At 29.0% G+C, this 10,264-nt stretch overlaps 2 long non-coding RNA genes across 4 annotated transcripts; both read left to right on the forward strand.

Annotated features, from left to right (window-relative positions):
* The first annotated feature begins 457 nt into the window (after positions 1–457).
* On the forward strand, positions 458–6,347 carry LOC120249879. 3 transcript variants are annotated; one of them, XR_005532899.1, is made up of 7 exons: positions 458–616; positions 749–947; positions 1,162–1,259; positions 5,246–5,458; positions 5,563–5,611; positions 5,704–5,747; positions 5,854–6,340. It is a non-coding gene; the product is annotated as an uncharacterized LOC120249879 (long non-coding RNA). The 3 variants fall into 3 exon arrangements; XR_005532898.1 differs by having other exon boundaries at positions 1,162–5,458; positions 5,844–6,347; XR_005532897.1 differs by having other exon boundaries at positions 1,162–5,458; positions 5,854–6,347.
* Positions 6,348–8,898: 2,551 nt separating this feature from the next.
* On the forward strand, positions 8,899–9,409 carry LOC120283567. Its single transcript, XR_005543295.1, has 2 exons — positions 8,899–8,966; positions 9,140–9,409. It is a non-coding gene; the product is annotated as an uncharacterized LOC120283567 (long non-coding RNA).
* The last annotated feature ends 855 nt before the right edge of the window (positions 9,410–10,264 follow it).

The following is a 10,264-nucleotide window of genomic DNA, read 5'->3' on the forward strand; positions in this document are numbered from 1 at the left end:
TTTAAATATTAATATTAATAAATATCTGTTTTATTAATGAAAATAATATCTTATTTAATTTTTATTACTAATGAGTAAGTGAAAATTGTGGAAATATGATGATTTTAGATAATTTTTTTTCCACTAAATAAATATTAAATAAATTCTTTTATGCATGTTTAAGCCGACAAATGAAATGCAACCTACAATTATAATATATATATATATATATATATATAATAACACACGGCCTATTAGAGAAAAGGAGAGTGTTTGGCACACAAACACAAATAATAGTTCCAACCACCCTCATACAGTGGCCACTAAACAAATATCTCCGCATCATCGTCCACTCTGAATCTTTGAAACATATTTTCGTACAATGAAATTAATATAGATCTTGCCAGCCACTGCAAGTCTGCAATGAATGAAGCAAAAGAGCCATTAAATAAATATTGAATAAACAAATATCTTTTTGGTGGTTTAAAAAGATATCGTCCAAATGGAAAGCAAACAAGGACCATGAGAGAAACCAGGGAAAAAAGTGGTACCCTAAAAATACCTCCCTTCCCCTTTTGTGCATTTCATCTCAAACAACCCCAAATTAATGTTGGACATGCACAGGTTACTATTATTGGTATAGATCTTCTCATCTCAAATCTCTTTCTCATTTATTTCCTTTGTTGTGTGTGTATATATATTTCTGTGCAAAATTTGGAGTATTTCTTGTTCTTAATGTGTTCAGTGATGCTTGTTTGTTGATGAGTAGGGGTTAGTGATCAATGGCGAGGGAAAAGATAAAGATTAAAAAGATAAACAATGCAACGGCGAGGCAAGTGATGTTTGCCAAGTGCCGGAGAGCTAGGGTTGTTCAAGAAGTCACAGGAACTTGCCATTTTGTGTGATGCTGGCGTTGGGCTCATCATCTTCTCTGCTTCTGGGAAGCTCTTTGAATACGCCAGCTCAAGGTATATGTTTCTATATATATATATATATATATATATATATGTTTGATGATGAATAAAGTTTGAGATTGATCAGAAGATTAAAATAATGTATTTTGATATTGTCATGCATGTTCATCTGCTTTATGGTTTATTATATATATGGTTTTCCATCTTATATATGTAGTTCTTGTTTTTCTTAAGGTTAGACCTCTTATGTTTGCATTTCTTGATGTAGATTTTTGCATGGTTTCTGATTATCTGAGTGAGTATTTTATATTGGAGATCGAACTAGTTGATTTGGAGGATGGTGAGAGATCATTTGTGTGTATTGAGGTAGCTTTCTCTTATTGTGTTTCTTTTAATTCCTCTCCTGGTGTTATGGAATATATAGTTTGCATATAACATAATACAAGTACAATTCTATTCTTTGCTAACTCTTTAAGCAGTAATCCTGAAAGGATAAATTAAAGAGGGAATTAAAGAAAGCTTAATTTCATGATTAACAACATAATTCGTGTGTGTGTGGTCTTGTATCATTTGCTTAGTTCTGCAACTTGCTAATATTCCCTCCTTAATTCAATCTTACTATTTCTTGAAGGTCACTGTTCAAATCTCTCATTCTTTCCAAAAGTTTTCTTATATATCAAATTTTTACAGTATTATGTTTTACATACTCACATGCACACAAGCTCCACAAGCCAATTAAATTGTTTCTGACAAGCTTTCATGGACATATCATGCACACCTCCTTGTTAAAAAAAAGGTCACCAAATTAGGGTTTATTAAGTATTTTTATTCTTGGGAAAAATCTTATATCAAGATATTTTTTGTATCTCGGTATATTAGGTGAGTTAAATTTGGGGTTATTAATAACTAAAAATAGTTTTTGTGCCTCATAATGTTATTTTTGAGAAATTTATTATATTTAGTTTTCGTAAGCATGAGTAATATGTATGTGGAGGTTCAGTGTGTAATATCTATATGGTTTGATAATTCTTTGCCCCTTCATCCATTTTCTCTACTTATGGGTTCATTCTTACATAGACCATGGTTATCTTTTGATTTGCTTGGTTTAGTTTGTATTTGACATAGTATTGGAGTTTGATTTGTTTGCAACGTGGTTGATCAAAATAGAGTAGCCCGTAATACTAAGGTGTAATAAAGTAATTGATATTAATTCCCATATCCATTGATTTAGTAAATATAGATTTATGATATAATTTTGAGTCTCTTGTCCTCTTAATTAGTTTACGTTTTTAGGTTTGATTGAACCTAGATAATATGTTTGATTTGGAACAAACAATGACAACCCCACATTAAATAAAAAAATTGTGAGTAATTCATTTTTTTCCCACAAATCCATGTATCGATGAAGCATGTGCGAGATACTTCGTAAATACAGGATGCAATCCGACAATCCTTCAGAAACAGGCAACAAACTCTTGAATTGCTTGGAAGCCAAATCTCACATTATTTGTTTATATTATTATAAACTTGATTTGATTCATCTAAATGTTCATTAATTAATTTGTTCCATGTAGTTCACTTGTATATCATTATATATATATATATATATATATCTCCAAATTCTTGTAATATATTACTCGTTAATGTTTGAATTGTTTCACACGATAAGTTGGACTTCTTTATTTAATGAATATATGTAGTTTTCAAGAATCTTATATAAAGCTACCATGTGGGTTGTATTCAAAGAATTTATACATTTGGATTTTAAAATTTATCTTTTAAAGTTGAAAATTTAGAGGAACTCAAATGTTCACTCCTCTAATTCAATGAAATTGTGGTAGTTTTGCATGTAGGCTTCCTATGCATGTATGCATATGTCCTTTGTTGTATGAACACTTCAATGAACCACATAGATGTTTTTTTAGTCGGATGAAGTTAAAATAAATACTTAATAGTTTTTTAACTAAGTTAAACTTACTAATTTAGTAAGATATATTGAGTGTTGTTATAACAAATGAACAAATTCAGATTGTATATGATTATAACTACTTTTATGGTCTTTTTTTATGATATTGTGCAGTATTCTTTTTGTGATTTTTTACATGGTCCTTAGCCTTCATTAAACTTATATTTCATATATATATCACTGCCTGCTTAATTAGTCTCTTTGCGATATTAAGGAGAAAAAAATCAACGAGAGAAGCTCAGTATAGGTTAACTCCTAAGAATTAATTATGATTGTTGTTTTGGGTTGCTCACATCATTTTGGAGCTTTATGAATTGGATGAAGTAAAGATGGTGGGGATTAATTGGTATAATAGACTTGGAAAATCAAGAGGAATAAAACCTAATCGAAGTTAATTTTACTACAAATAATTTAAACAGAATGATTTGTTGAATTTCTAACTTAAGACGTGAAAGTTAAACTATGCATTTGTTAGTTTGAGTCCTTTAGACCAAATGACTTTTTTGTTAAAAAAAATAAAATTCTTTTATTAAATTGTATGTTATCATTTAATTAAATGAGTTTGTGTGGTTCATACAAGCCAAACTACTCAATTTATTATTTATCTTTTGAATCTAGCTCAACTTGACTATTACTTGATCTTATACCCACCCCATCAATATTAATAATCATAAGACAAAAATCACAATATGTCACTGATACAAAGAGTGTATTAAATGAAGAAACAAAAGAATAATATGAAAAGAATTTGAAGAATATTTGAAGAATATTAATTTGATTATACTTGTCCATTTTCTTTCATCGCATCACAATGGATATTAATTTGATATGTTATACTAGTCCATTTTCTTTCATCGCATCACAATGGATATTAATTTGATATGTTATACTAGTCCATTTTCTTTCATCGCATCACAATGGTAATGACTATGAATTTTGAAAAAAAAAAAAAATCATCTCTTCTTTATTTTTATTGTCGATACGAAAGTGTGGACTTTTCATCTTTCTGAAAACTACATGAAATCAATTTAATACCATCATCAATTGTAATCACTTGATGTTGTTTTATGGATAAAATAGCATAGATCAAGTAATCTTTTGAGGTAATTTTTCTTTCGCTTTTTAGCAAAATCAGACTTAAAACAAAATATATAAGATCACTCAACTAGATGTTTAATGAAGTTTATAAAAATAAAAGAAGTTTTAACAACAAGAGAATTTTATGGTGTTAGAAATATAAAATCATGGGCGAAATAAAAAATAAAAAGTTTTAGAAGGGAGAAATATTTAGATAAGGAAAGTGAAGAATGTTTTTGGATATAGAAATTTCTAGAAAGAGCATGGGGAAGCTGAAAGTTTCTAATTTAAACTATTTCTCTATTTTTCTAGCCACATATTGCATTCCATTGTATTACTTAATTAGCACATCTGAACTGCATTGAAAATCCTATAGTGATAGAGTTGCTTTAATCTCCATAGTTCCTTAAGTGTAGCTTGTGGCTTTGAAAATGAAGTAAAAGAGGTGGGTGTAAATTGTGTGAGATAAGATAATTATTAACACCTCATAGGTTAAATAATATAGGTAAACTTTTACAGGACAATGTTATATGAGAAGAAATTTGGTATTTTTAATGTATAATTATTTGAATAGTTCTTCTATTTTTTTAAGCTTACTTTTTTAGCCTACTTTAAATTGTAGTATTTTAATTTCTATACTATTTTAATTGAGTCAGACCAATCCCTCTAAACTCTAAATCTTAACGTTAAACCCTCAAGAAAGGGGATTGACATGATTTAATTAAAATAATAAAAAAACTAAAATGTTATAATTTAAAGTATAGGGGACTAAAAAGATAAGTTTGGAAAAATAAAATGACTATTCCCCAAATTATGCCTGTTTTTAAGCATTGTTTAATTTAGTGATGCATTTGCTGCTCATGAGGACTTGCTCTTATGATGTGATCACCTTTGCCTTACACTTTTGCTTTTCTTAATTAATTTTATTTGAATACATATGGAAGTTTGAAACAAAAACTATTAAGATATATATACATTGTGGCATGAATTGATTGCTGATGCACATGCATGTCTATCAAGTTAAATAGATGAACATATTCTTGTTGACATCACAGTACATACAAATTTATATTGAAAGAACACTGAGAAAAATCAAACAAATGAGAACAGGAAAGTCTTGGATCTTAAGAAAGGCCTGGTTTTCTTCTTGTACCTTATGTGTGTGTGTGTGTGTGTGTGTATTACCATGCGTAAGTTATAACAACAAAGTCAATAATATGAAGAATGGCTCCTGCATTTCTTACTGAAATGAGTTAAATTTCACTTTGTTTCATTTCATTTCTTTAGCCTGGCAACGGTGACTCTGCAGGTTTGAAGAAAGAATATGCGGATAAAAATCATAAATTACGGTTATTTCTTCCATATTAATGGTGTTGTTTATGTGATTGAGCACAAGAACTAATGTTTTGAGCCATTGCATACAAATGAGAGGAGAAGACCTGCAGGAATCAACTTTAGAGAAGCTAATGCATCTTGAGAGAAGAACTGATATTATATAAACTCGTGTGCTGGAAAGAATGGTGTATGCTTCTATACAAATTAATGTGTATATATATATATATATATATATAATTATTCAAGTTCTTGATCATTTAATCTCTGAACAACTATTTGTTATTCAAACAGTCTTCAGAAACAACACATAATGGAAATGTTTAGTAGTCTTAAACAAAAGGTAAGAAATATAAGTTCCTCTAATGTTCTCACTTGTATATACTTCTTAATTTTTCTTTTCTGTTTTACTTCAAAATCTTTGTCATGATGAAGGGGATGCAACTCCTGGAGGACAGTAAAAGAGGCTGAAAGAAAAGGTAATTAACTTTTTTAAGCGTTTGTTTCCTATGAGTATGCATGCTTTAATTTGCATTCTGATAATTAAGAAGATCCTTGTAACATGGAGTTTGAAGAATTAAACAGGTGGAGGAGGATGTGCAGATATATATGGTTGAGAAGCAGGCTTTGATTGATCATGACTCAGTGAATGGTTTCCATGAAGACAGCCAATATTCCTCTGAACCAGTTCCCCAACAACATGATCTCACTACTGATACTTCAGTTCTTAAACTTGGTCGAGAGATTTTTCAATTCAATCATAAAAAGCTCTATTTTCTTTGTATACATATATATATATATATCATGATTCAAGTTGAAGTGAAAGAGAAAAAAGCTGGCCATGAATGTATTGAGGAGAGAGTAACATACTAACACTTATGCATATGTATATATATATATATATATATCTATCATGATTCAAGTGGTCCTGCAATTGTTTGCACAAATGAAAAGTATGTTTCATTAGTTGAAGACAACCTATGCAACGGTCAATATTGTTTAATAGCAGGCAAACCGGGCATCACTGTTGCCCATGAAACATGTCTGTTGGGGAATCTGACCTTTAATTTCTTAGTGGCACAATGGCTACCATATAATATTAAATGGCGGCCTTGTTTAATTTTGGTTTATTTATTTGTGAAAGTATGAATAAATCACCCTTTCATGATTGAGAAGCTTGGGTAGTAACATGTTTTTTTAAATTTAAAGAATTTAAAGAACCATTATTATAATCATTGGGCTCATCTTAATTTGAGCGCAGAGTAATTAATTAACGGTACTTTTTATATAAGTTGATTCAATAAAATAAGGTTTTGAATGTACTCATCTTGATTAAGTTTCTGATTTTGTTTAGTTTACGTGTACGATCGTATTAGAATGATCTGGTTAAATTATTTGCTTTCTTTGTGCAGAATGTTAAAGAATAATAACAAATTAATTAACATCTATAAATTAAGGAGACGAAGGACTTGGCGCTTTGCTCTGGCATGTCAAATCACCACCTCAGTTCAAAAACCAAAAGCACCTTGATCCCCTTGTCTCTCTTCAATTAAAAATCAATCAATCAATCAATCAATCAGGTGGCTTGTCAAAAAAAGAAAATAAAAATGAATCAATCAAGCATGTGTCTGGTAAAATAGAAAATAAAAATCAATCTGAAAATCAGATTAGAAAAGAAAAAATAGCAAAGGTCCAATTATTTAGTTCTGGCATTTTACGGTTGTGTTTATCTTGAGCCATCCACTTTGAAAAAAATATGAATTTTCTAATATATATATATATATATATATATATATATTACACTTTAGAAGTGGTATACTAATATTAATTTATCTATTTTAAATGATTTGAGTAAATTAACACACATTCACAATCTATTTAATTCTCAATTATAAAAGTGTCATATTTTTTGAATTTTAATATAAAAGTCAAATGCTTTAACCACTTGCCTATTATGATGCATCATATGTTTTTTTAAAAAAATATATTTTTATTTTTTTAGCTTTTTTAACAAAAAAACTATTTTACATAAATTTAATTATTTTAAAAAATAAATTATTAATTATTTAAATATTAATATTAGTGAATAACTATAATTAATTAAAAATACAATTTTTAAGATTAAATTATTTAATTTAAATAATATTTAAATTAAACAGAATGAATTTAAACAAAACTTTTTCCTTTTAAACAAAAATTCAATCAACCTTTTAAAAATTAAACACATATAAATTTCTTACGCCCATCTAACGGAGAATCCTAGCACTCAAAATCAGTGTTTTCAGACTGGAACCGGACCGGGCAGTCGGACTAGATTGACATGGACCCAACCTTAAAACTGGCCTGGTTCAATATATAAAATCGGATTTTGATAAAACCGGGGTTGAACCGGCAACTCGGGCGATCGGACCGGTGACCCGGCCGGATCATCAACCCGGGTTTGCACCAAGTTTTTTTTTAAATTCTTATTTTATTTTATAATATATTAATGTTTGGGGGTTATAATGTAAAATTATAAAACTAAGGAAGTGAGAGACCAAAAAAATATTTTTATTTTAATTTTTTTATGAATTTCTTAGTTGTGTATTTCGTTGTGAATATTTTTATATTTCCCAATTAATTTTATATTAGTTTATTTTTATGTTATTTGGTGTATAATGTGGTGTATTTCAATATTTATTTATATAAAATACTGTTTTTATTTTTTTTATTTTTTATTCTTCAATATTTAATTTTTTTAATTATATATAACTAAAAATTATATTATTTTTAATAAAAATTATTGACCCCGGTTCGACCCTGGTTGAACCCCTCGACCTCTGACCCCTACTTTTCTGTGGATCGATGACCCGTCCTGGTATGAAAACCTTGCTCAAAACTAATATTTTCTTTAATTTAATAAATAAATAATAAAATATATTTTTTCAAAAGTAATATTATTTTAAATAATAGTGTGAGTGTAGATTCACTTATCCATATTATTATATTATTATTTTTTAATAAATATGATATATATCCGTGACAAAAAAACAATGACATTGACAGTGTGTCTATACATTATTATCCAGCCAACACGAAAATTAAATTAAAAAGTTTTCGTCTATGCGTTCTTATCCAACTAATACAAAAACCGGATTACAAACTTTATGTGTTTTGAATTTAGATAATAATAATTTCATAAACCAAAATTTATACAGTGAATTTGGTATTATTAGACCAAAAATCCTATTGATATTTGTAGACATTGTTATATAATAATAATAATAATAATAATAATAATAATAAAATACATTAAAAAAGAAGAATAATATGAGAGGCTGAAGCAAGCAAGCTTGTCCTCCAACTGCAATAATTCACCCAAGCAAACTGGTGCCGCATCCTCATCATCATACTTTGCGTATTTTCGACACGTAGTCGTACGGATATTGGAAATCGAGGGGCCCACCAAAATGTTGTCGGGAAAGGAAATATTCTCAAACAAATATATTAAATGCCCAGCCAGCAACAATGAAACGAAAGAAGCAAAAGAAGCATATTAAATAAATGAATAAACACATATGCTCAAAACATACAAGCCAAATTGATAGCAAACAACAAGGACTGTGATAGAAACAGGAATAATAAAGTACCATACTTCCTTTCCCTTTTGTTGTGCATCCTCTTCTCAAAACCCCAAATTAGATCTCTAACCTACACAGGTACTGTTACTCTGATCATGCAGTAGATCCTCTCTTTTTTAGTTTTAGATATTCTCAAATCTCTTCTCTTTTATCTTCTTTTGGTGTGTTTGTATATATATATATATATATATATGATTTGAAGTATTTCTTGTTCTTAATTTTGTTCATGCTTGCTTGTTGATTATGAGTAGGAATTAATTGATTGAGCTTGTGAGTGTGATCAATAGTAAGGGGAAAGATGAAGATGAAGATAAAGAAGATAGACAACGCAACAGCGCCGGAGAGCTGGGGTTGTTCAAGAAGGCACAGGAGCTTGTCATATATGGTGGGTGGTGCGTTGGCCTCGTCGTCTTCTTGACTTCCGGTAAGCTAGCTCTTTGAATGTACCAGCTTATAAGGTATATGTTTATATATATTTGTTTGATAATAAACTAAGTTTGAGATTGATAAGATTAAAATAATGTATTTTGATATTGTCATGCACATATATATATATATATATATATATATATATATATATATATGTTCATCTGGTTTTAGTTTCTTTGTGGTTTTGTATCTTATTTGGTTCTTGTTCATAAGCTTAGATATCTTAGTTTGACATTTTTTTTTCTTTTTCGATTTCTTGATGTATTTTTTTACGTACGTGGTTGCTGATTGCCCGAGTGAGTGTTTTATAATGAAGAACAAGTTGAGAGGATGATATTAGATCATTTATATATATTGAAGAAGCTTTCTCGTTCTGCGTTTCTTTTATTTTTATTTTTTAAAGTTCTCTTATTCGGACTGGTTCTATGGTTTCTTTTAAATCTAAGTGAGAATTTTTCCTAAGTGCGGTTTTTCCAAAGAGTTTCTTAATCCGGCTAAATTTTCAATAAAAGATTCAGCATAGTTTATGCATCCTAGAAATCTTTGTATTTGCTTTTGATCTTTTAGCTCATCTGGAAATGTTTCAATTTCCTCTAAAATGCATGTGAAGTTGCAATTCAATTCCTGATCGAGTCTAATAGCAATGCTAAGAATTCAATCTTTGTTTTCTTTATTTCAGCTTTTGGTGTTGTCATGGAATATTTGCATGCAATTTAAACAGTTCTATTATTTGCTAATTGTTTAAGCAATAATCTTGAACAATAAAAGAGAATCAAAGAAAGCTTTCGTGATCAACAACATATATATATATATATATATAGGTATGTATGTGTATGTGTTTTCTTTTGTTATTTGCTTAATTCTGCAACTTGTTAATTTCCTCATCCAATCTTAGTACTAGCTCCTTGAATTGAAGCTCACTGTTCAATTCTTTTAGAAATCTTTCA

The sequence above is a fragment of the Dioscorea cayenensis genome, chromosome 19 (assembly GCF_009730915.1).
Source record: "Dioscorea cayenensis subsp. rotundata cultivar TDr96_F1 chromosome 19, TDr96_F1_v2_PseudoChromosome.rev07_lg8_w22 25.fasta, whole genome shotgun sequence".
In the NCBI taxonomy this organism is placed as follows: domain Eukaryota; kingdom Viridiplantae; phylum Streptophyta; class Magnoliopsida; order Dioscoreales; family Dioscoreaceae; genus Dioscorea; species Dioscorea cayenensis.